The sequence below is a fragment of the Corvus hawaiiensis genome, chromosome 10, assembly GCF_020740725.1.
Source record: "Corvus hawaiiensis isolate bCorHaw1 chromosome 10, bCorHaw1.pri.cur, whole genome shotgun sequence".
Taxonomy (NCBI): domain Eukaryota; kingdom Metazoa; phylum Chordata; class Aves; order Passeriformes; family Corvidae; genus Corvus; species Corvus hawaiiensis.
In genome coordinates this window covers 3422508-3442419 of record NC_063222.1, presented here as the reverse complement: position 1 = coordinate 3442419, position 19912 = coordinate 3422508, and the positions used below count along the sequence as shown (strand labels likewise).

The window sequence follows — 19912 nt, the reverse complement described above, 5'->3', positions numbered from 1 at the left end:
AGAAAACCAGAGATTAAAGCTGAGATTAAAAGAGATGCATCAACTCAAAGACAGTAGTTAGATCTCAAGGCAAAAAAAACCTGTGGTAACAGACATCAGAACACAAAAAACTGAGCAGCTTTCCAAACACAGCTACTCCAAAATAGCAGGCAATGCAATGCTCAGGCACCAGAGAATGGAGACCAAGTCAAGTGGTAAATCAATTAAATAAAAGTAGATTGTGGTCCTTATGAGTAATGCTGAATTCTCCTTTACCTGGAAGCACTGGGCAAACATTATTTTAATAGAAACATAATTCTGCTTCAAGATGGCAAGTGCAATGTGCTTGAGAAACAATATAATCTTATTTGATAAGGGGACCTGCAGACAAGCAACGCTACCTGGCACATTTACAGTTCCTTTATTGCTGCACCTGTATCTATTAATCAGTATCCAAAAGTCACACATAATCAGAACATAATCAAACATTTTTAAAATGCATCCACACAATATTTAAATGTGGGATAAGTATATCTTGAAAATAGAATTGTTTTACTCAGGCAGCTGGAAAAAACATCATGGGAATCTGAAGCAATGTCTCCTTTTCCCTCCAGTGTGATTACAGGTTTTTACAGTGTATTTCCTCCACTAAATGTCAGCCTAAAGTGCTCTGCTTAGCAAAAATTATTTTCTTAACAGCAGATCTTAATAAAATAAAAGTGTGCAGTGGTTTTAGTCTGGACACTTTCTAACTAAACTGGGCTACAGACGACTCCTGGCATAGAAAGGTCCCAGACCAGGAATTCCTGAAGTTTTGTTCATGGCAAGTTAATTACAGTGCAGTGGGTGAGCAGCTGGCCTCAGGCTGATGCTGATTGTACACTGTGCCATTAAGGGGATCCATCAGGCCTCAGTGGTGATACTTCACATCCAGTTAAAGCAAAACAAATGGTTCCCAACACAGCAGCTGGAACATCCCAGCAAGCCCACGTACATCCAGCAGCCAAGCTGTCAAATCCACTGCTGCAACACCAGCTGTAAATTCCATGCGGGGATGAATCTTAGGGATCTTCCTACAGGAAACTTGGTGTGTCTCAGGCTGTTCTCACTGCTTGTGCCACAGCTCAGCAGCACCTACTGGGCTTGCAGTTTAAAACATGGAACCCTCGGGATCACCAGGAAAGAGAGAGAACCCCACAATTAGCTGGACTTCCTTAAGTGTCCTTGGAGGTGGCTGGGACAGCTTTCCTTGGCAGAAGGGAATAAGCAAAGCCCTGAAGGAAGTTTTAGTACAATAAAGATGTAACCAGAAGTTGATGCAGCTCTGCCCCACAGCTCTCACCTCCAATGGCCTGGTCAGCTCCCCCAGAACAGTCTCAGCCACCCAGCACCAGAAACATTCCCTCTCTCAGAGAAAAGAAGGATGGAAACTGATTCTGGCTGGGCAGCATCATCCAGTTTTTGCCCAAGGTTCAAACCATCCATATTTTGTCAAGATGCAGGTTAAATTGATGGCATATTTTTGTCCTAATGAGACAAGAATTTAATCCACAAACACCAAGGCATTTTCAAATCCCATAAGTGACGACATGCTGGGGCAGACAGGCAAGGAGAGAACCTACCAGGGACCTCTACACCTATCCAAGGTTTTATAGTTAGGATAGAAGTCTGACAGAGTCAAATCTCCACATGGAAAACAGACACAAATCCAGACTCCAGACAAAACCCAGTGGTTATCCAGTATCAGAACATGTGCACACTGCAAGTCAGCCTTATGATGCACAGGTGGGCTAGTGAGTAACATGCCCCTGTCCCTTGCTAGTAGAGCTTCCCAGTGAGCACACACACTTGAAGCACCCTGTCCCTGTCCCCATGGAAGCTGCAAATCTCCTCCAGGAGATGCACCATGTCATCATATGTTACCCAGAGAGGTTGTGGCTTCCACACCCCGGAATTGGTCAAGGTCAGGCGGGATGGAGCCCTGAACAACCTGATCTAGTGAGTGGTGCGGGGGGTGGAACTGGATGAACTCTAAGGTCCCTTCCAACACAAACCAATCCATGGTTCTAGGATTCTACAATCATTCCTGAGCCACCTCTGGCTGCAGCAGCTGCTGGAGAAGCACAGCTCATAGAGCTCCAGCCCTCCCCACAGCAGCCCAGCAGGAACAAAGTGCTGAAGGCTCCAGTGACAGCTCTGAACACCGTGTGCTCCCATGGGATGCACTTCCTCCCATGCCCTGTCCTGCAGGAGGGATGCAGCCAGAGCAGGCACCACATCCAGCCCACAGGCCACCTGGCAAGACACCTCTGATCAAGAGCCAAGAACCAGAACTGTTTTACTGGAAATATCTCCAAGTATTTCCCAGCTACTCTTGAAAATCCCTCCTCGAACAAGACTGGAACAGCTCCTGGCTCCAGTGCAGGCACCTCTCCCCAGCTGCACACCGTGAGAAGTCCTAGTGCTGACAAAATCTGGTGGGGTTGTGATAGCAGCTAAGAAAACAGAGAGTAAACAACACACAAGAAATAGGAACAAGTACTCAGAGCAGGAATACCAGCACAGCCTGATATTTACTTAATGACTCATCCAGAGGAGGATCCATCCCTTTAGGCTTATGGCCAGCATGAGAACAGGTAATAGGAGAGTGTATGAAATCACTGGAGCTCAGCTCCTCCTGACCTCTGAGAACAAAGAAGCCTTAGAACAGCAAAAAATATCCTCTTTTCACTCCCTCCCTTCACCCTGTTGCACAATCTTTCTCCACAGATTAAAGTCGCACCTTTTACAGACCAGGAAAAGAGAGAGCAAAAGGCAGAGAAAGTATTTCTGCTCATCCACACAACAGCAAAACACAGACTACACCAGAACAAGTATTTTCCAGTGAGACTCCCTAGCTTTAGGAGGGTTTTTGGCAAAAGGTTCACAGATAACATCTGAAGAGGACACTTGGAAAACACAGGCACTTAGGAAAGACAGGAGAGCTTTTGGAACTTTGTCACACCTCTTGCTTTGGGGCTTTCAGGTTTCCATCTTTTTATGCAGAACTGTGCAGATCATACCAGACACCAAAGAGCACCAGTGAATGTGAACAGTATTTCTCTCTCCAGCCACAAGACTTTTCTTCTTCAACAAGTAAGATCCCCTGACACTGCATCCTCTTGTACCTGTCAACTCCTACACTCCTGAGAGGCTCTCACTGCTGCCAAGTATACAAATGTTCAGGGAACTCACATGGCTAATGAGCTTCAAATCTACAAAAACACATGAAGACTTCACTGTAGGCTGAACTTCTACTGGGATTTTTCCCTCACATGGAAAAGCATTTATGTACAAAAGGCCTGTGACACCAGTGCTGAACATTTTCAAGCTATTTCTGTGCAGACAGAATGACAACTGACAACCACCTATTTTTTACCATTTACATTCCACTATTGTCTTTGCGTTCAGAGCTGCTAGTTGGCTCACACCAAAAAATAGAAAGAATAATTATTAACAAAGTAGCCATCAGAAAAGCGAATTTATTAGCCTAATTTAAAAAAATCAGAATTAATGCTGCTAAGTAGGAAAACTTAGGCCTACATAGCTCATGGCTTCCTTTTATATGTTATTTATTAAAGTGAGAGTAAAGTCTGAACCAAGATATTTTAAACCTTAACAGTCTCAGAAATGCTGGTTTTATTTTAATGTTGAGTGTAGGACTTATGTAACATTTCCCAGTTTGATTTCTGTTATTAAAGGATTTTAAAACAAAACTGGATGGTCACTGCCTACAGCCCTAAGGGGCTGAGTACAAAAATAACATAAAAGATATCACAAACGCTACAAAATACAATTCTGATTTAATTTCATTCAAGCATTATGTTCTTTACTTTGGGGAAATTACTTTACCATCTTTGATAGCAAGCACTCCTCTTCAGCTCTTCTGAACACTGAAAATATCATTTGAGGTACAACTGGAACAAAACTTGGAAATGCCTTATGTAATTTAACACACTTGCCAAACTAAACCAAAGTTTGTCTTGCAAGCTTTACTTTCTCATGCTGCAAACAAAACACCTACGTTTTCTCCACTCACCAGAAAATATCCATGTTCCCAATGGCTCACCTCCTTCACTAAGCACTCCAGCTTTTTCAAAGGCTTCAAATCAATGATAATTCATTAGTGGAAAATATTCCCTACTTCCTCCCTATTTCTCCTGGTGATAAAATACACACTTTCACAAGCAAGTTGCCATGGGCTGTGCCAGCCCAGAGAGGCAGTGTCAGGCCAAGCTGGAGTGAGGGTGGATCTGCCTTTGGTCAAGGCCCAAGACATCAGACCACTCATCTGTCACACACCAAACCTACTCACCTTCAGGACATGCTATTTTCCAGCAGGAAAGTGTGAAAAGGCTCATTTTGGAAGATGTAATGGTCCATCAGTTTTTGTCCTTAACTCTGTGTGCTGTTCCTCCCAAACTGGTGTTCTGGAGATATAAAAAGAACTTCAATTTAAAATACTGCTCAGATAAACACTAAATTTTTCCTGCTTTTTAGCAAGCTCACTGAAAGGTCACCTGAAACCCATCTGATGGTCCAGTGAATTACTGAAATACTGAATTACTGCTGTCTTATCTCAAAGGAGGCTGCAAGGAATTATTTCCTCACCCTTGCCACGCTCACAGCTTACACATCTACCATCCACAGCAGCACACTGAGAATTCATCCTGAAGATTGGGAATGGGCAAGAGACTTATTTACAGCAGTATTGGTGCCAGACCAGACCTGAGAATTACACTGTGTTATCAAAGGTCCCTTTCCACCTTGCCTGCTACATCTGATATAGTGACATATATTTACTACACTTAGGTCTATCTCAAAAGCATAAACACTGAACTTTTCTGCTGAATTTTGCTACAGTTCCCTCGACGACAGATTACCTTCCCTCTCCTCGCCAGCGACACTTCGGTCCAACTGTGCAGCACAACCAGGGCACTTCTTACCCTGCTTGGGACTATGAGGAGTTGGACACATGTTTGCAAAATTAGGCTGAAAAGGCAAAGCAAAAGCACTGGGAGCATAAATGAGCAAATGCCACGTTAGAAGCAATCTCCCTGGCAGTCCCATTTTGCAGCCAAAATAATTAGACCACTAGCAAGAAACATCCCAAGTAGATAAATGGTGTGTTACGAGATTAACCAAGGTCGCTTCTCTTACATCCGTCTTTCTAAAAAGATGCCTCCCCCAAAAAACTTAACCCTAGGGCTCCATCCAAATTAAAGATTCACTGTTGATGTACATCAGTACAAACTAAATCAAAGTATTCCAGAGCCTGCCAAGTGCTGACTGCCCAAGGAAAGGCCACATGCCTTCTAAGTGAGAGAAACCTCCATTTGAGAGCCACCTAAACTCTGAGACTGCTGCCGCTGCTGGGTGCTCAGAGATAACTGCCAACTCATTAAAATCTCACATTAGAAGTTTATTAAATATGCAAACATTAATGGAATTGGACTAGCAGCTACTTAGGCAGATAAAATTTCAACGCGGCGCATCCCGCAGTTCCCGTTATCAGCGCTGTGTCCTTTTGGAAGCGTCTGTGAAAGACCCACAAAGTTGCTCAAGGCAGTGAAACCCTTCAGCTCTTTCAGATTACTTAGGTCACACTCAAGGTTCCCACTAGCCCAGAAAAGACTCCTGCTTCCCAATAATTACAGCTCAGTATCTACTGTCCATTTCCACTTTCACACTTCACTGCTGGAGATGCAAAGTCTTCCCAAGGGTTCTTCCCCTTTTGGGGAATATCTGCAGGACAAGTCCCACAGCTCTTTGCAAGCTCACAGGTAGAGAGGTTTTATACATATCCCAAACTCACAGTCCTTGTCAACTTGCTGCTGAAGAACTACAAAAGGAAGAGTAGGGTGTCATACAGACAACAGTGATGAAAGAAAAGGGCTTCAAAAGCACCTCTCCTGAACTTCAGGTAACTCCACACACGCACAATGCGTGTGTAGAGCTCTGCTTGGAGCTCCTCCTTTCCGCTCTCTCAAACACAAGTGTCAGTCCCCCTGCAAACACCACTCTCGGCACATTTTGCTCCACAAAATGCAGTTTCATTCCTGGGTTACTCTGCAAAGTCCCAGTGCCTGCTGAGTGTCTCAACAAACCTCCAAGCTTTTGCTGTAGAGTGACATCAGACTTGGAAGTGTTCTTCACTAATGCTATCAGCATAATCTGAGCTAGCCCGAGGGAAAGTGGGACAAGGAATATCTCTCATCCCACAGAGAATAAACAAGTTCCTAAGAGTCCCTAATGCACCTTCAGGTGACTCTAGCAATAGCCAGTGGCTTCAAAGAATGTCTGGAAGATTTAATCCTCTAATTATGGAAAAACAAGCGTGGTCCAGCACCTCCTTCTTGGAGATGTGAGGTCTCAGCAAAAAGATGGAAATGAAATCTTAGGGAACAACCTTGGAAAAATGACTTACAGGGGAAGAAGGGAAATGAAGGAGTATGAAGTGATCTCCAAAGAAAACACTGAGCTCATTGAGCACAAAGAGTCTGAGCAGGTTCTTTACCACCACCATTCCTGGTTTGAGCGACAGTCTGGAGAAGCGAGGACTGTTGCCATTGTCAACAACCTCCCAGCACCAGCCCATGGGATGCAAAACTGAACTCTGTGTTTCTTTCAGTCCTGCAACCACATGGGCCTCTCAAAATAGAAGGTTCAAGATGCCTTGGCCAAGATGGAATCAACAAAATCCCCCATCCATCACCTGATGCAACACCAGGCATCACATGTTGCAGAACCTTGAGCAGCAGCCAGTTTGAGGTCAGGCACACAATAGCCTCCCACTCCTTGAACCAGGAAGCCAGGGCTTAGGTTTAGATTTTTTAAAGGAGAACCGAATTATTTTGGAAATTAAGGCAAAGAGAGACTTCAAGGTAATCTGGGTTCTGAAAAGGGTACTGACCAAATCTCACAGAGATTCTGGGGACTGATCTTTGCTGCTTCAGTGTGTTCAGAAACACAGGGAAGCAGCCAGCTCATGGCTGGCCCCAAGGTCAGCTATTCCCTGACAAAGCAAAGGAAAACCCATACAAATCCTTTTAAGAGACATCATGATGACTTTCTGTTGCAGACTGTACATTCTGGCCCTAGACATGGGGAAAAATGACTGTGCAAACACTCCCTAAGGCTCGAAGCACTAGGAGGCTTCTGTACAGGTATGTCCTCAGTCAATCACCCATTTGGTCAGTCCAGAGCTCCTCAACTTGACTGCACTACACAGAAGCACATCAACAGTTTGGATTATCTCTGCCCAGAGAGCTCCTGCCCACAGGAACAGGCAGTGGATGACTGAACACAAAAATAATCCTTGTAGCTTACAGCCAGCACCCTTGTTCTGCCCACCAGGCTGCAGGAGGAGTCTCTACCCAGAGAGCACACTAAATCAGTTAGCCAGCACCAGTATTCCCTCCCAGTACAGACAGGCAAGCACACTGAAACTACAGGACACTGTGCCTAGGGGAATGTAAATAACCCATTGAAGGAGAGCCCCGTTTGTAAGGGAACCAGGGAGGTCACAGTGCTCCGTGTCAGGTATATCACATACTGACCCGTGCCCAGGGACACAGGAGTCCTTCCAGCAACCCTACAGCTAAAGCACCTGCTAAACATTCTCCTTTCCAAGGTGGTGTCCCAATGACACCAAGCACTGGTGAACTTCAGTGTTCAGGAAGACAGGTGGCAAACAAATGATTCTATGAGGACTCAGCCATCCATCTGCCACCTGCTGAGGTCCATGGCACCACCAGCACAAGACCCCAGCACTCTGTTTCCTCCACCAGCATGGAGGTGTCAGGCTGACCTGAAGCCAGCAGCAGCACTGGATACCCAGCATCAGGTGGGAAAGTCCTCTTTGAGGGATACGTGAGTTGCCCAGACACAGGGAAGGATGACATTGCAAGGAAATTTCATCCCCCTTAGCACTGAGCCATCCTGCCACAGGCCAAAGGTCACAACTGTAGTGGCACCAGCTAAGAGAGCGACAATCCAACCTGACAAGACAGGCTGGCACACTGATACGGAGATGCAGATGCTGGGGACAACACCCTTTATCCGTGAGTTGCAGGGCAAATCTGCTGAGCTAAGATAGGAGCAACCAAAACTCACAAGTCTCTGAAATGCGGACAAGGTGTTTCCTGGCAACAGTAACAAACCAATGAAGTAAAATGAATGTTTTCTCAGCAATTTGCTGTCGGGTGACCTCGCTAAGACCCTTCTGCAGGAGAGAGGACCCTCTCTGACAGTACCACCACCAGCAGCTGACCCAGTACAGTGACACCAAGGCTGACACTGCTGCACTCCCCTCTGCTCGGCTCCGAGGCTGGATTCCTGACCACCTTCTCCCCAAGGGAACTTCACAAATAGCCTTTGCTCACTCAAGGGAGACCACGCCTCAATAAACCACAGGCAGAGGCCTTTGTTCACAGCCCACACCACAGCGGCTCGCCCGCTCCAGAGATGGATGCGAGGAGAAATGTAGGGCACACATGCAGAGAAAAAGAGACACCCAGAGTTCAGAGATGCCACAGATCCCATTGGCAGAGTCAGGAATGCCCATTAAAACATCCTGCACATGCTGGGGTACAGCTCAACACAGGCTAGGCAGGCTAAGGGCAAAACACACCTCATCAGAAAGTTAAAAACTTGTGGGCTACGTCCCCCACTAAACTGCCTGATGAATCACTAAAGAAATATCTTTGTGATGTAACTATTCAGACTTACACAAAGAAGCCTTGTAATTAGCTCTCAGAGTAATCCTCTGGCCACCATCTGGAGCTCAGCCTAAACCTTGACCTCAGTCACACCAGACGACCACACATCCGTGACACACACCTGACAGTGAGTCACACCACTACACCGCATTCACAACCTGGAGAAAGTTGACAGGAATGCTAAAAAGTCGAGCCACTTTGTACTCTACAGGTTCTTCAGTTCACACCCATCACACTTAAGGAAATGGTTTCAAAAATATAAAGTTAAAAAGCAGGAGTCATCAACCCAATCCTGCATCTAAAACAAAATGTTTCTCCCATCGAAACCTCAGTTTATAGTAAACAAAGTTGACACATGACATACACAACCTTCTTCCAATAACAAGGAGAAAAATCTTCCTAGAACCAGATTCTGACAGAAAACAGACCTACCACAGATATAAAATAACTTATTCCCCCAGGTATAGACAGGTCAAAGTATTTTACTATTAAAGGATGCCAAAATTCTTTTACCTAAAGCACCATAGATGACTGGATGTTCTTTTTTTGTTAAAACCTTCTGATTAGCTTGAAAATCCTGTTCCCCACAAGCAAATAAAGTCCAAGATGCCTCCCACCTCTTAAAAAGCCTCTTAGCTAGAGAAAAATGAGTTTTCTTTAATATACTTTGTGTTGCTTGCTGAGCCCCCCACAGCAAAGCAGTCAAGAACGATACACACCACATCACCAAGAACAAAATTTATCTTGTCAGTCCCAGAGGAACTCTATTTCCAATGAAGTTCAGCAAGCAGATTTTAGACTTTTGTAGGAAAGCCCACAACACAAGGAAAGAGGGATGGAGCAGGCCGAAAGTGCTGAAACAGTTATTGCTTAGTTCATATCTGAGAGCAAATCTCTGCAAGAATGAGAAATGTTTATTTTTTCTAGGGATCACGTGTCTATAAAGCACAAAGAGCCTTCTGTAGTAGGAGCCATGGTCCCAGAGCAGAGACCTCCTGCCAGCTGGGCTCCTGGCACACACAATTCCCTCCAGCTCGAGGGACAGTTAAATACAAATAAGAGCAAGATTACAACAGACCACCAGACTTGGCACCACCAGGGAGACCCCACATTCCAGTCACTTCACTACAGAGACACAGACTGGGGCTGTCACCACCACCAGGTACAGACGTGGCTGTCTCCTCACATCATGCAGACTCCCAGCCCTGGGCATGGGGACACTATGGGGGGTTTCTGAGCCTCCTCTGGGACCACTCCCCGCAGCCAGATCGGCTTCAGTTTGGCAGGGGGTGGTTTAAAGTGATTATCTTTGCCACAACACCTTTCTCCTGGCTGCAGCTTCAGCAGGGATTACCCAAGACCAAAGTCCTACACAAGTCAATATTTAACTTGAGCTCTGCACTGCTGAGACCCACCTGGAATGTTGGATGTAGTCACTTCTTAAAGCTTATGCTGCCATTTCTAACAAAACAATAATAACAGGCAAGTTATCTTCCCTGTGAGAAGTTGTGAAGAAAAATTCTACAGAGACAGCAGTAAGATCCAGCATAAGTAATTCTAATAAAGGAACTGAAAGAAAATGCTTCCAGGAAAGGAGCTCTACACAATGGGATGGGTACACTGCAGAGCAGGTTCAGGGCAGGGGCAAGAGCCACATGGCAAAAAGCATTTAAAACCAAACCACACCAAGGTCTGGAAATTCAGCATTTGTCCCAGAAGTAGTATTTTAACATTGCAATTAAGCCATTAATCTATGTCACAAAGGCTTATATAAAAGTCTTGCACATTACAAGGAGAAGCATTTATTCTCCACTAATCACCACTAAGTACGAACTGCTGTATTAACACAGACTTTAAAATAACACAATAAACAAAAGCGATGTTTTTCCAGGTTAATTGTTCGTAGTCTTAGTGAGGGAAAGAAAATTGTTTATGTTAAAAAAAAAAAATTCTCTGCATGCAACCAATATAAATTTTTGCCAACAGTCTCACCTTTTGTCTTTTTGGACAGAGAGCTTTCTGCAGTGAGAAACAGCTGTTAAAATACAATTCAGGCCAAAAGTGAGCAACTGAGAGTAATTCCTTCTTTCCTACATCTGTTTCAATTCTTTATCCACCTGTTCTTTGTGATTTCTTTATTTATTGTTACCACTCCCACCTTTACATTTAGCAAAAACTGTTTTTCTTCTCTAAACAAGAACATCTGTTGTAGCAATGATTCCCGTGGAGTTATGGGTGAAAATCACCACAGACAGCATTCTAAAAATGCCCCAGTTCTACATTTTTAACCCTTCACAGGTACCAGTTTGGTCAGCACCCAAAAGGAAACTTTTTCAGGGAACGAAAATATTATTTTTACTGGGAAAGAGTGGAAGGAAGAGGCTGAGGATATTAGGAACACCCAGAAATAAGGAGTAGCGCACAGCTTTCATCTCAAAAACATCCACGACAAAACAACAAACGCCACCAAAAAGCCAAACCACAAACACCAGGACTGTCCAGCGAAGTGCAGCCTCAGGGAACACTTTCAGGAGCAGCTTAATTAATTTTGATCCCTGTCATTGCCTAATGGGCGGGCCTGCCTCTCCCTGTTGGATGCACAGGTACAGACACACAGCTCCATGGATTCCATTTCCATATGGTGCTAATTGCTGGTGGGTTTGGCACGTGAATCCAGCCCACCACACCACCACTTACAGCTGCACTTGAGGAGCAAGGAAAACAGACAAGCAGACGGATGGAAAAGAGGTGCACAGGGCTCCCCTTTCCAGCAGTAATATAATACCAAACCCGTTCCTGAAATTCTACGCTTCCCAATACATACAGTTACCACAAAAATGCAAAGTTTCACAGCTCAAATGGCTCCTTGGAGGAATCAGATCACGACTCCATTCCATCTGGGAGTGAATGCAGAAAAGTATTTACCTGTATTCTTCTGCTCTGCTTTGAGACTGAGATCAGTATATATTAAGACCAGCCTACCTCTGAAGTAGTAAAACCACAGGTTAAAAGAACAACTGCAAGTGAAGCCCCAGCAAGGTCTCAGCAGTTTCCAGCTGCAAAATTTCCACAGAGCTCAAATGAGAGAGGAGGCAGGTTGCCATCTGTTTTCTCTAAAGGTTTTATTTTCATTGCACTACACCTACAAGTGTTCCTTACACCCAGTTGCCATCCATTTAGCAAAAATGAGGCACAGTACGAGACTGTGTCCAGGGAAACGCCCTTCCCTACAAGGAGAAAAGAGGAATGCTTTGGATTGGAAGGGATTTTAAAGCTCATCCCATTCCAGCCCCTGGGCAGGGACACCTTTCATTATCCCAGGTTGCTCCAAGCCCCATCCAACCTGGCCTTGGACACTTCCAAGTATGGAGCAGTCACAGCTTCTCTGGACAATCTGGGCCAGAGCCTCCCCACCCTCACTGGGAGGAATTCCTTCCCAATATCCCATCTATCCCTGCCCTTTGGCAGTGGGAAGCCATTCCCCTTGACCTGGCACTACAGTTCCTGCCTTCCCTCACTAACTTAAGAGCTGCACTTCTCTGGGCTAAGCCACATAGCCCAGAGAAGCATCCACTAAATTTATGCCACCCACTCTCCCAGACTTCTGCCAGGTGAGAGAAGCATCAAAATTCCTACACTTATTTTTTTTACTGGAGAGGGCACAAAACCATTGGAGCCTGTGCTGGTCTTCCTTGCTGACAGCAGCCCCCAGACAGGATTAGGACAGACACCACAGGCTTAACTCCGGTGGGATTTGCTCGAGGTTGTCTGGAGGCTGACTGAAACGCTTCCTGCTGCGCGGAAAGCAGCGATAACACCGTGGGACTGCTCCCCTGCCTCACAACAGGCACCGCCAGCACCTCGGCCGGGGCACCGGATCTCTTAAACTGGAGAGAGTCCCTTTTTGTATCAAATACACAAGCGTGAGAGCTCCGTGCCTGCAAACAGGAGCGGAGTTTCCTGAGCACCCCGACAGCCGAGCACTCCATTCCCCGAGCACCCCGTGCCCTTAAGCACTCCCGTTACCTGCCTACGGCATTCCCTGCGCGCCCCGTCACCCGCGCTCCCTCAGCACCCCGGACCCCGAGCACCGCCTTCCCTCACAGGGCACATCATTCCCTCAGCACTCCGTCACTCGGACACCGCGCTGCCTCAGCATCGCGCTGCCTCAGCATCGCGCTGCCTCGGCATCGCGCTCCCTGCACACCCCGTACCCCTGAGCCCCCGTTCCCTGCGCCGCCCGTACCCCTGAATCCCCCGTTCCCTGCACACCCCGTACCCCTGAGCCCCCCGTTACCTGCGCCGCCCGCTCCCGCAGCCCCGCGTCCCCGGCCGGCCCCGCCGCTCCGCCCCGTCCCGCCCGCACACGTCACCTCCGGGCGCGCGCCAGCGGGCGGGCTTTAAAGCGGGGGCGGGGCCCGAGGGGTGTGGGCGTGGCCCGAGCTGTGGGCGGAGCTTCGGGTCGTGGGCGGGGCCTGAGGCCGCGGGCGGGGTGCGGGGTGGGCGGGGTCTGAGCGGTGTGAGCCGGGTCTGAGCGGTGTGAGCGGGGTCTGAGCGGTGTGAGCCGGGTCTGAGCGGTGTGAGCCGGGTCTGAGCGGTGTGAGCCGGGTCTGAGCGGTGTGAGCGGGGTCTGAGCGGTGTGAGCGGGGTCTGAGCGGTGTGAGCGCGGTCTGAGCGGTGTGAGCCGGGTCTGAGCGGTGTGAGCCGGGTCTGAGCGGTGTGAGCCGGGTCTGAGCGGTGTGAGCGCGGTCTGAGCGGTGTGAGCCGGGTCTGAGCGGTGTGAGCCGGGTCTGAGCGGTGTGAGCCGGGTCTGAGGGGTGTGAGCGGGGCCTGAGGGGTGTGAGCCGGGTCTGAGCGGTGTGAGCCGGGTCTGAGCGGTGTGAGCGGGGCCTGAGGGGTGTGAGCGGGGCCTGAGGGGTGTGAGCGCGGTCTGAGCGGTGTGAGCCGGGTCTGAGCGGTGTGAGCCGGGTCTGAGCGGGGCCTGAGCGGTGTGAGCCGGGTCTGAGCGGTGTGAGCCGGGTCTGAGCGGTGTGAGCCGGGTCTGAGCGGTGTGAGCGGGGTGACGGGGCGTGGGCGAGAGCTGAAGGAGCGCGGGAGGGGTCCGAGAGGCGCGGACGAGCTTTAAGGCGTGTGGGCGGGCTCTGATGGAGCGCGAGCGGCTGAAGGGGCGTGGGCGGGGTCTGGTGGCGTGGGCGGGGTCTCGGGCCGTGGACAGGGGCTGATGGGCGTGGGCGGGGTCGACGGGTGGGGTCCCCGCGCGTGGGCGGGGTCTGATTCGTGGGCGTGGTCTGAGGCGGTGCGCGGGCGGGTTTTGGGCGGGAACTCGTGAGGCGGCCTCGGGCCGTGCCCGTGAGGGGCCGGGCATGGCGGATGGACTTGGAACCGTAGCGACTTGGAGCCGTTGCACCTCGGGCCGTGCCCGTGAGGGGCCGGGCATGGCGGATAGACTTGGAACCGTAGCACCTCGGGCCGTGCCCGTGAGGGGCTGGTCGAGGTCGGCAGGAATTCCAGCTGGCCTGGGCAGGGCTGCCGAGAACTGGGACAGCGTCACCTGCGTGGGCCGGAACAGACAAACTAGCACCAGACTAGTGGCTGAGTGAGATAAGGGCGACCAAACCACGACGTGGTTTCTTGGTATCTGAGGTTTACCCTGTTTCCGAGTACTTGGTGAGAGCAGCCCCAGTATTCTAATGTTACCTGCCAGTTCTCTCAACACCAGGTTACAGCCTTGCGTGGCCAAACTAGATATTAAGATGCCAAGCCTTGACAGACGCTTTCAACACTGTAGTTTACAGCTGGACACAAAAGAGTTTCTTTAGTGCGACATCAACGAGTCTGGACTGGAGAACAGGAAAACGTATTGATTACATGTATCTTTTTATCACCTTCGTTGACAATGTTACCGTCTCCTTCAAGAAATATCCCTCTACAGGGACTTGTGTCGCTTTTACTGTGACCATATGAACATTTACCTCACATCTCAGCCTTCTGCATCCATCGCCTACTGTTCTTCAGTCCGACTCCTCGCGTTGTTCCAGGGTGTTGGATTGTTCCACGGGATGCCGGTGCAGCACAACAGCGCCTTGAACCACGCGTGGTGCTGTGAGTGAGGGCACTGTCACCTTGTTCTTTGTCCCGTGGTGTTTCCAAGTCTTCTGTAGTATTTTTGTTTGCTCCTAAGGACACCCACGTTGATTTAGTGCTCAGGGAATGGGATCCTCAGAGCACTAAGGAAGGTTTCTGGAACGGCTCTGAATTTCCCTTCATATTTCTATTTTCTGCTTCTATAGTCGGTTTTATGCTGGGATAGGGAAAAGAGAGCAAGTTAAGAGGGCAAAGATGAACACTGACATCCATTCACCATTTATAGGGATGACAGCAAGCATCCCTTGCTGGCTTTGCTCTTTAATGGATAAAGTCCTGCCTGGTTTGTGGTGATATCATCCATTGTAAACCAGCACCTGTGGTATAAACACACACACAAAGGAAAAGCACAGCAATACCTGTCAGACAGCACTAAGTGCTTATGTGTGCTCTCATTTTAAAGAATTCTGGACAACACTCCCAACTTTTATTTCTCCCCAAGTGGAAGCTGGAGCAGCCACGTCCATCACACCCTGATTTGCACACTAAGCAAGGAAAGGTTTTTGCTGCAGGTCACTGATAGTCTGGGAACAGTTTCTCAGAGAAGCTGTGGCTGCCCCATCCCTGGAAATGTCCAAGGCCAGGTTGGACAGGGTTTGGAGCGACCTGGGACAGTGGAAGGTGTCCCTGCCCTGCAGGGAATGAGGTGGGCTTTAAGGTTCCTTCCAGTTCAAGCTGTCCTGTGATTCTATCACTCCACAGCACTCCTGGTTTGTCGTATATCATCCCGCAAGGAAGGTCTCTCCCTGCACGAGCAATACCACGGCTTGCCAGGAGGTGTTGCTTCGAAACCACGCAAATATCAGAGCTCGAAAGTCATGAAATAGGCCTGTATTATTAAAAATAACCAACATACTTTGTTCCAGCAAGGAGAAATTGAGGTCCTACGTTTGAAATTTAAGACAATTTAAACCTTAAATGCCCAGCGTGGTACAGAGTGAGATAAATGCTGAACAGGCAACCCACTCGTTGGGAAATGCTGTGAGTTTGTACATTGCTAACATACCTGTCAGACCAGCTTTATGTGTGCAAAGCTGTCCATGGCTTTGTGTTCGCAGGACTGGGTGCTAAAATATACATAAATACAGACCAGGCTTGATGCAGTGAGGAATTTTAGAGGGGTAATTCTGGGTTTCAACAAGCCAAGGAGTAGAGTAAAGCCTCAGTAAGACAAAAGTCCTTCAAGGCCAGGTTGGACAGGGCTTGGAACAACCTGGCCTAGTGGAAGGTGTCCCTGGCTGTGGCAGGGCATGGAATGAGATGAGCTCTAAGGTCCTTTGCAACCCAACCCAGTCTGTGATTCCACACCAACAGCTGTTGTGCTCACAGGGCTGTGTCACTGCTCTCCACACCTGCACACACACATTTTAAACAAAAATGAGCTGTTTGTTTCTAAGGGGGAGTGCAGAGTTGGATATACGACTGTTCTCCACCTGCATGCTATGTTTTAAGTTATTAAATGTATTAACAGGGGCATTTAACTGCATTTAATTATGCCCAGCCTTATTTTACAAGACAAAACAGGAAGCAAAGCTTCCAAGACATTTAAAGCCCTTTTTCACTAGAGAAAAAAACACTTTAAAGGATACCCAGCTAGGGTGAAAAAGGTTTTAAAGATGTCTTTATCACATCAAGCTGAAACAACCTTCATGGCTGAAAGAAGCTGTGGTTCTTCAGCAGAATTTTAAACTCTGGAATAGGATGATACTCCATGGCCCACAATGTGCCTTGCTGGGTGGTTGTAGTTATCACACTTGCTCCAGCTATGCCTTTGTGAGAGCTCTCTGTGCCAGCCCTGAGGCCCTGAACTCCAGCTCACTGAGGCTCTGGGAGGCTGGGTTTTGGAGAGAGTTTGGAAAAGGACCTTAAAGTTATCAGAGGATGCCTCCTGATGGTGTGCTGACCAAAGAAGACTTTGAAAACTATTTTGTGATCAAATGTTTACCAGTATTGGCTTTTACCATACATGAAGGGGCCAGACAAAAATTACGAAGGGGAGGAGTTCAAAGATCTTTTTACATCCGATAATATTTTAAGGGGGAAAAAAAAAAGAATTAAAAACCATAGCTGTAAAAGGGAAAGCAGAAAACAGTTGTTGTTAGATTTAGCTGGCCCTCCAAGCTGTCATTTCAACAGCAAGGTTTAATTCAGGGCTGAAGTTTAGACCAGCTGATGACAAGAACTAGTAAGTTTTCAGAATTACTGCCCCTCTCAGCACTGTGGCCATGGGTTTTACCACAAATCCCCACTCAGATTGCACAATACAGGTGATTAGACCTTCCATATTCCTCAGAGGTTGTTCCCACAGAAACACTCTGCTCCTCCAGCTGGGACATCACTGCACATTCACCTTTTCCAGTGTGTCTGGGTGCAGAAATGGACAGGGTTTGTCCAGCTGTCAAAGAAGCATTTTCCAGGAATTTTTGTTCTGTGTGAATAAGGTTAGAGCAAATCAAGGTGCTTCTTCTGGAGTACCTTGCAGCACTGATATACTGGAATAAAAATTAAGCTGAGGCTCCTATAAATAAAGCACTTGTTTTTATCATTCAGCGCTTCCTGAACAGGCTGATAATCCCAGGGGGCTGTAGGAGACTTGACACATTCGTGTTGCTCCAGCTCAGAAAGAAGCAGGAATCTTTTTCTTCTACTATGGCACTTTCTGAGAGGTTCAGAAGACAAAGCACAACATTCACATCCATTGAAACCTGTCCTTTGGTGAATACCCTCATACCCACTTCTAGTGCTGGAGTTTCTAAGGATTTGCTGCTATTCCTGTCTTAGAAGCCTTTCTCCGGAGCTGGGTGCCAGGTGTATTTTCTGAGCATTATCCTCTAATGTGTGGTCAAAAGACCAGTAATCATAGGGGTCTGGAACAGTGAGATCTCTTCTTTTGGCACACCTAGGGCTGGAGAAAGCTGCCACTTTGTCCTGTGGTTCCATAGCCCACAGCTGCTTTCCAGCAAAGCACAAACTGCCAGGCAGCCCCTGCACAGCTTTAGAACAGCAGGGCTGACAGAGACCTGCACAAGCTCTTGGGGAATCACACAAAAGCTACAGGAACAAACTGGACCATCCTGATAACATTTTCCCAAGGCTGAGTGCACTGACAGGTTCTGCAACCTGCACCCCTCTCATGCTAAAGATCGGGTCAGGTGTAGCAAAGCTGCACAGCCTTGGGTCTGATTGCTGTGAAACTAGCAACGCTGGGAGAGGAAAACACAGCCAGAAGCATACCTGGGGCCTGTGCCATGCACTTATCTTTCCCCTTTGGTTTGGGAGCTGGGTTTAAGCTCAGGCCTTTGGACTTGGTCCTTGCACAACTTCCAAGACTTAAAATTTCTCTGCTGTATACATTGAAATGCATTTCTTCTTCTCACTACCAAACTCCATTCATCTTGAAGGAAAAAAGGAAAAAAAGACAAGCTTTCAACATTACTGGAGTTTTTCCATGACAATGTAGAAATTTCTTCTTTTTTTTTCTATGAGCTCTCTTTTCCTGAACACTGCTTTCTTCTGCATTTATTCAGGTTCAGAATATGCCTGTTTTATCACAACTACAGCAGTTGTGTTATTAAAGGACGAGTAGATCAGACCTGTAAATCATAAACACAGAGTACAACTTAGAGTGAACTTTGGTTTCATTCTGGTTAATAAAAATGCAACAGACAAGTTAGCCCTCCAAGGCATCATTTACACCATTTTTATAAACTCCCAGAACATGCTGTTTTACAAGCAAATACAGAGTATTACCCCTAGTTTGGGGGGGGTTTTAACATTATATAATAAATGCCAGAAGAGCTGGAGCGATCCACCACAACAGCTATAACAATAAAGGTTGTATAAAAGCAGCAATAAAGGTTGCTTTGAGTGAAGAAACTTTCTGTACATGTAAATCAATTTCTAAAATTGTCTACACCTGTTCCAGATCAGGGAAGATGCTGTAGCCATTCTGCCCGGGGACTGACTTTTAAAGGCCAAGAAACACAAATGGGAGATTATAGAGATATAAATAAGAATATAATAATGTATAGGTAAGAATCTTCTCTGTCCCTTAAATAACATTTTAGAGCAACAGATACATTTTGTAACGTTAGAAACTATGTTTCCCCCCACCACCTCTCAGTTCTTTTTACAGTGGCATCACTGCGCTGAGCTGAGGGGCTGGTGTGAAGTGACACCCAAAGGGACCAGGGGCACAGAGCTTGACTGGGAGCACACATTAAATGCCAGTGTTGTCCCAGAATAGGTTCTTTCACCCAGTGTGCAAGATGCCAATCCAACACTGAGTCAAGGTATTTGATTTATTTACATTTCTGCACGGAAAGTGGGCTGGGTGGCAAATCCACAAAGCCAGCGCAATGACTATCAAAACTTTTCACTATTTATACATTTTAGCAAATGAAGGTATTGATGTTCATTGGCTGCAAGTTACATCATTCTCTTATTAGTTAGCATTCTATCTTCTACTGATTAATGATTCTCTCGTTTCTCATGCTAATTAGTCCAGGTGCTCAGTCTTTCTCTTCTTTTGGGTCAGTGGTTTCTTGGGTCAGTGGTCCGAGAGTCGGTGCTCATGATCTGCCCCTGCCAGAACTGCCTTTGACCCATCAGAGCTGATTTCAGCACAGTTGCTGGGTTGCCTTTATCAGTTTCTTCCTTGTCGTGGGGGTTCTGCCAAATGTCCTTGCGGCCTCTAAGTTCTGCATTCTGTGTGCCCACTGTCAGTGGCACATCCTTCTCCCCAGGCACTGTCAACCTTCCCCCCAGGACCGAGATCATTGAAACGTGTGGAGCCCTAAACCTTAGCAAGGCAATTCTACCAACAAGGAATTTCTCTTTCCAACACCAGGACACCACTTAGAGCTCGTGAGCTGTTGTTGCACGGCTTAAATCTCCTTTCTTGTTGATTAGGCTTGAAAGCTGCAAAGATCAGACACTAATGAGCGTCCTTTCTTAAGAAAATTTCCGATATTCCGCATTTTGCAACCCCAGCAGAGGCAGCTCCCTGCAGGCCGGGGGCCGGGGCCAGC

The 19912-nt window shown here is 47.3% G+C and overlaps 1 protein-coding gene across 1 annotated transcript in view; it reads right to left on the bottom strand.

Moving 5' to 3' along the window:
* MAP3K13 (mitogen-activated protein kinase kinase kinase 13) overlaps positions 1–13076 on the bottom strand; it is a 73160-nt gene extending 60084 nt beyond the window's left edge. Inside the window, 2 exon segments of the mRNA XM_048314920.1 lie at positions 4334–4448; positions 13036–13076. The gene's annotated coding sequence lies outside the window, so the exon portion shown is untranslated.
* Positions 13077–19912: the final 6836 nt, after the last annotated feature.